We start from the raw sequence: 6963 nt of genomic DNA on the forward strand, positions 1-6963 counted from the left end.
ATCTAGGCTCTGTAAAATTAAAATTAGGATACAGATCTCATTTATAGCATTTTTATACCCACCACCATAGAATGGTGACGGGGGTATAATAAGTTTGTCATTCCGTTTGTACACGCAAAGAAAAAAAACGTTTGGAAAACGTGTACCGAAAACGTTTTTCTTTTGTTAGAGTTTTTTGAATTGCTTCGAAAATTTTAAACTTTTATCACCAAAAAAATTCGTTTGTTACAAAATTTTTATTTTTTCAATAAAAAAAGTTATTTTTGAAACAACAACACAGTCCATTTCGTTTATATCAAACACTGTTCTTTTCCGACTTTAGGTCTTTAATAAGACACAGTTTACAGTTCAAAATTTAATATACTACAATGTAATGTTGAACATTTTTTCGGAATCTTCCGAACATATCTGGAATATATGTAAAAAAAAAAAAAAAAAAAACTTTGGTCGAAGCAGGGATCGAACCCACGACCCTTGGCATGCAAGTCGGACGTAGCAACCACTGCTCCACGGTGCCAAACTAAATGTTTGTTTCTGTTAAATAAACTTTGTTTATTCGGTTCGTGGGCGCCGCAAGCTATGCTATATAAATATAACTTATATGGATATTTATCTATTGATGACCATAACAGGTACATAGCTCAGTGGTTAGTGTGTTGGCTTACAAAGTGCATGGTCCGCGGTTCGATTCTCCGTCCAGGCGAAAGGTAAAAAAATTTTAAAAATTTATAAAATCGTATAATTTCTTCTACATTGTTGGTATTACAGAAAAAGGTGCTAAGAACTAAAAAACTTCGTGGAAGTGAGAAAGATGTGAGGGAAAATGCAATTAGCCAGAAAAAAAATTTTTTGAGTTAGTCTTTATGAAATTGTTTTTACATCCTGGAAAAGAATAAACGTTTATCACAAAAAGTATATACTTTTCTTCCAAATGCACTTCCTTTCAACGAAAAGCAAATGAGAAACGAACTTTGTTTGTCTAAAATTTCGTTTGGGAGGAAAGAATTATTTTTTTGCGTGTAACACATCGAAATATCGATTTCCGACTATATGAAGTATATATATTCTTGATCAGGGTGAAATTCTAAGACGATATGACCATGTCCGTCTATCCGTCTGTCCATCTGTCTGGCTGTCTGTCTGTCTGTTGTAATCACGCTACAGTCTTCAATAATGAAGCAATCGTGCTGAAATTTTGCACAAATTCGTCTTTTGTCTGCAGACAGGTTAAGTTCGATGATGGGCTATATCGGTCAAAGTATTTTCTATCCCATTTGTCTTAAACTTGAAATCTAGAGGTATTTTAGGATCACAAATAGTTGTGAAGAAAATGATGGCTATCAGTCCATGTGTTGGTATACACCCTCATAAAAAATCGCTTCTGTAACATATACTCCCAAACATATTTTGCTTCAAGCATATACATTTTTGGGTATTGGCCAAACATTTATATGTTTGATCTCTTCCAATATATAATATGTTTGAAAGCATATTGGTCTAAACAATATATGTTTGGGTAGTCTAAGTTCCAAACATTTTGTATTTTTGCATCCAAATTCAATAATGTTGTCTTCCAAAAAACAATATGTTATTTTGTGAACATATAATATGTTTGGAAGCATTTTGCACCCAAAAATATTATATGCTTAAAAAAATTCTCCCAAACAATATTGTGCTCAAAATTTTATTTATTTATTTATATATTTACAATCATAATGAATTATGAAAATAAACAGGTAATATAGGTGCTAACAACATAGGTTTTCGACCTGAATGCTCAAAATTTTGTTTCTGCCCAATTGTATATTCCCCCACATCTTTCTCACTTCCACGACATTTTTTAGTTCTTAGCACCTTTTTCTGTAATACAAACATTTTAGAAGAAATTATTCAATTTTTTTATTTTAATTTTACCTTTTGCCGGACGGGGATTCGAACAGCGGACCACACAGTTTGTAAGGATCAAAGAAGTAGCTGATCAATTGCCCAAGGAAAAATAAAATGTTAATTTTGTGATAACAAGCAACAACCACCAACTTAATTCAATATCGCTTCCTGTTAAATAGCGCTCCAAGCTACTAAACACATATATTTTTATAGGCTATTTCTAAATTAATATATGTTTGCATCCAAGCATATTATATTTACAAACATTTTATGTCCCAAACATAATATGTTCTAACATATTAACATATATGTCCCAAACATGTTATGCTAGTTTATGAACATTATATGCTTGCACTCAAAAATATTGTGTTTAAAAATTTGTGTTCCAAACATATAATGTTTATAGCCAAACATATGAAAAACAGTCTTTTTCATCCGTGTAGCCCTAGGGTTTTTTTTCCCGGGAACGGGATCCCGGTAATTACCGGGAAATTGCTATTTTTGCGCTCCCGCTTTCCCGGGAATAAAGTGCGGGAATTCCCGGGAAATTTTCTTTACAATATTTTATGTATAATAGAGGGTTTTATATGGCAAATGACAATTGTAATATAGTTAAAGTAGATTTTCGAAGTGTAATGTGAATAACTAGGTACCAAGTCGTAGTAGTTGCCTTGTGGAGCATTCATAGTCGTGGGTTCTAATCCAGAATCCAACGTTCCCTTCATGAGCGATACAACGATTATTACGACCTTCCAATTTGATTTCCAATTTGATACCATTTTGATAGTATTCCTTCGGGTTTGCCTCAAAATAGACCTCAGTTTCGGCGATCACCTCTTCATTGCAGCCAAATTTTTTCCCTGCGAGCATCCTTTTGAGGTCTGAGAAGAAGAAAAAGTCGCTGGGGGCCAGATCTGGAGAATACGGTGGGTGGGGAAGCAATTCGAAGCCTAATTCATGAATTTTTGCCATCGTTCTCAATGACTTGTAGCACGGTACGTTGTCTTGGTGGAACAACACTTTTTTCTTCATATGGGGCCGTTTTGCCACGATTTCGACCTTCAAACGCTCCAATAACGCCATATAATAGTCACTGTTGATGGGTTTTCCCTTCTCAAGATAATCGATAAAAATTATTCCATGCGCATCCCAAAAAACAGAGGCCATTACTTTGCCAGGGGACTTTTAAGTCTTTCCACGCTTTGGAGACGGTTCACCGGTCGCTGTCCACTCAGCCCACTGTCGATTGGACTCAGGAGTGTAGTGATGGAGCCATGTTTCGTCCATTGTCACATATCGACGGAAAAACTCGGGTGTATTACGAGTTAACAGCTGCAACCACCGCTCAGAATCATCAACACGTTGTTGTTTTTGGTCAAATGTGAGCTCGCGCGGCACCCATTTTGCACAGAGCTTCCGCATATCCAAATATTGATGAATGATATGACCAACACGTTCCTTTGATATCTTTAAGGCCTCTGCTATCTCGATCAACTTCATTTTACGGTCATTCAAAATCATTTTGTGGATTTTTTTGATGTTTTCATCGGTAACCACCTCTTTCGGGCGTCCACTGCGTTCAACGTCCTCCGTGCTCATTTCTTCACACTTGAATTTTGCATACCAATCAATTATTGTTGATTTCCCCGGAGGCAGAGTCCGGAAACTTATTATCAAGCCAAGTTTTTGCTTCCACCGTATTTTTTCCCTTCAGAAAACAGTATTTTATCAAAACACGAAATTCCTTTTTTTCATTTTTTTTTTCACAATAACAAAAGTTGCTTCACAAAAGACGCTCTATCTCACAAACTAATTGACTTACAGACGTCAAATTTTGACACGAATCATTTGAAGGTTGGTACTATATAAAAACAATATGCATTTAATACTAGCGACGTCATCTATGTATTAGACCGGGGACTTGTCAGCCAACCTGTTACATGGTAGTGTTTCCCTTTTGGGAATATTGACTGAACATGTGCATTTATTGACCCCGTTTAACGTTGGTGACATCGAAATAAGTTTCTTTCATTTCCAAATAGTTTTTTAGTGTTACAAAAAATCCCACTATATTAATAGTGCTCTTCCGAAAACTATACCGAAAGAGACTGCCTTAACCTTTGCCAAAATGTTTTGTATAACAAAATATTTCGTATTTTAGTATGATTTATGGCTGATGTAAGAGAACAACATAATATATAAGGGGTGATACGGTCAAAATTTGTTCAATATAAACTTGACGTATTTCTTTCAATTTTGCATTTCAAAAACCTGAACACCCCTCATTTTGAAGGTGTGTGTGTGTGTAGAATGTTGCTCATATTTTGATTTTGGAATTAACTCTTCAGTTGTCAAAATGTCGTCCAAGCAAGAAGAGCAGCGTATCAAAATTTTGCTGGCAAAATCGCTAAAAGTTGCCAAATCAACCGTTACAAATGTAATTAAAGTGTTTGGGGAACGTTTGTCGACAGCCAGGAAGTCGGGGGGAAATCGAAAACCGGAAGCCGCTGAGACGACAAAGAGAGTTGCCGGTAGTTTCAAGCGAAACCTAACCTCTCTCTCCGAGATGCCGCAAATAAGCTGGGTGTATCGTCTACAACCGTGCATCGAGCCAAAAAACGAGCCGGACTATCGACTTACAAGAAGGTAGTGACTCCAAATCGCGATGATAAACAAAATACGACGGCCAAAGCGCAATCCCGGAGGCTGTACACGACGATGCTGACGAAGTTTGTCTGCGTGGTAATGGACGACGAAACCTACGTCAAAGCCGACTACAAGCAGCTTCCGGGACAAGAGTTTTATACGGCAAAAGGAAGGGGAAAGGTAGCAGATATTTTCAAGCACATAAAACTGTCAAAGTTCGCAAAGAAATATCTGGTTTGGCAAGCCATCTGTACCTGTGGCTTGAAAAGCAGCATTTTCATAGCTTCCGGGACTATCAACCAAGAAATTTACGTGAAAGAGTGTTTGAATAAACGTCTGCTGTCTTTCCTGAAGAAACACGGTTGTTCCGTACTGTTTTGGCCGGATTTGGCATCTTGCCATTACGGTAAAAAGGCCATGGAGTGGAGTGGTGCGGCGAAGAAGGTGGACAAGGTGGCTGTACAAAATCTGATGGCAGGTGTCAAGCGAGAGGCCCGGCAATTCGGATTTGGAAAAGCGAAAGCCTAACTGAATATTTTTCCTGAATTTTATACTAATTGAACTTGAAAAAGAAATTTAATTTGATTTTTTAAATAAACGATTTTACCGATTTACACGCCTTTACCCTTGACCAAATTTTGACCGTATCACCCTTTATTGTTCGTTGTCCAAAGAGCGCCTTATAACCGTATAGCCATGTCCGTCTGTCCGTGAACACATTTTTGTAATCAAAGTCTAGGTCGCAGTTTTAGTCCAATCGACTTCAAATTTGGCACAAGTATGTGTTTTGGCTCAGAATAGATCCCTATTGATTTTGGAAGAAATCGGTTCAGATTTAGATATAGCTCCCATATATATATTTCGCCCGATATGGGCTTATATGGCCCCAGAAGTCAGAGTTTTACCCTAATTTGCTTAAAATTTTGCACAAGAAGAACAATTAGTACTATAGTCAATTGTGCCAAATTTTATTGAAATCGGTTCAGAGTTAGATATAGCTCCCATATATATTTTTCGCCCAATATGGACTAATATGGTCCCAGAAGCCAGAGTTTTACCCCAATTTGGTTGAAATTTTGCACAGGGAGTAGAATTAGCATCGTTGCTATGCGTGCCAAATTTGGTTGAAGTCGGTTTAGATTTAGATATATCTCCCATATATAGCTTTCGCCCGATTTACACTCATATGACCACAGAGGCCAATTTTTAACTCCGATTTAGTTGAAATTTTGCACAGGGAGTAGAATTAGCATTGTTGCTATGCGTGCCAAATTTGGTTGAAATCAGTTCAGATTTAGATATAGCTTCCATATATATTTTTCGCCCGATATGGACTTATATGGCCCCAGAAGCGAGAGTTTTGGAGCAATTTGGATGAAATTTTGCACTAGGAGTACAATTAGTAATATAGTCATGTGTGCCAAATTTGATTGAAATCGGTTCAGATTTAGATATAGCTCCCTATATATGTTTTTCTGATTTCGACAAAAATGGTCAAAATAGCAACATTTTCCTTGTTAAATCGCCACTGCTTAGTCGAAAAGTTGTAAAAATGACTCTAATTTTCCTAAACTTCTAATACATATATATCGAGCGATAAATCATAAATAAACTTTTGCGAAGTTTCCTTAAAATTGCTTCAGATTTAAATGTTTCCCATATTTTTTAATAAAATTGTGTTCCACCCAACTTAAATTTTGAGTCTATAGATTTTGTAAAAGTCTATCAAATTCTGTCCAGATCGAGTGATATTTAAATGTATGTATTTGGGACAAACCTTTACATATAGCACCCAACACATTTGACGGATGTGATATGGTATCGAAAATTTAGATCTACAAAGTGGTGCAGGGTATAATATAGTCGGCCCCGACCGACTTTAGACTTTCCTTACTTGTTTTTTCACGCAGAGAAGGAATATGATCACCTCAACCATGTTTCAAGAGAAAATGTTATTTTTGGATGGTGACCATGTAACATGTTTATGGCAAAAATGTTCTTTTCTCGCCAAAAATAATATGCTTGCCGAAATCAGACACATAACCTCCGAGAAAATAACATGGTTGCGACAAACATGTTACATGGTCACCATTCAAAAATAACATTGTGCTCTTGAAACATGGTTGAGGTGATCATATTCCTTCTCTGGGTGTTATTGTCAACTTCTATCAATCTTTTCATTAAAGGTATTTTGGTGACATTTTTGTTGTTGTGTAGGTTGGTGAGGTAACTAATTAAATCTTACTTTGTCTATATGAAAGTTTCTTATTGTTAAATATAATTCTTAAATACAATATAGCAAAAAATACATTTTTTATGGAATTGATTTAAATATATATAAAGGGTGATTTGTTAAGAGCTTGATAACTTTTTTTAAAAAAAAAACGCATAAAATTTGCAAAATCTCATCGGTTCTTTATTTGAAACGTT

Source organism: Haematobia irritans, chromosome 4, assembly GCF_050003625.1.
Source record: "Haematobia irritans isolate KBUSLIRL chromosome 4, ASM5000362v1, whole genome shotgun sequence".
Classification (NCBI taxonomy): Eukaryota; Metazoa; Arthropoda; class Insecta; order Diptera; family Muscidae; genus Haematobia; species Haematobia irritans.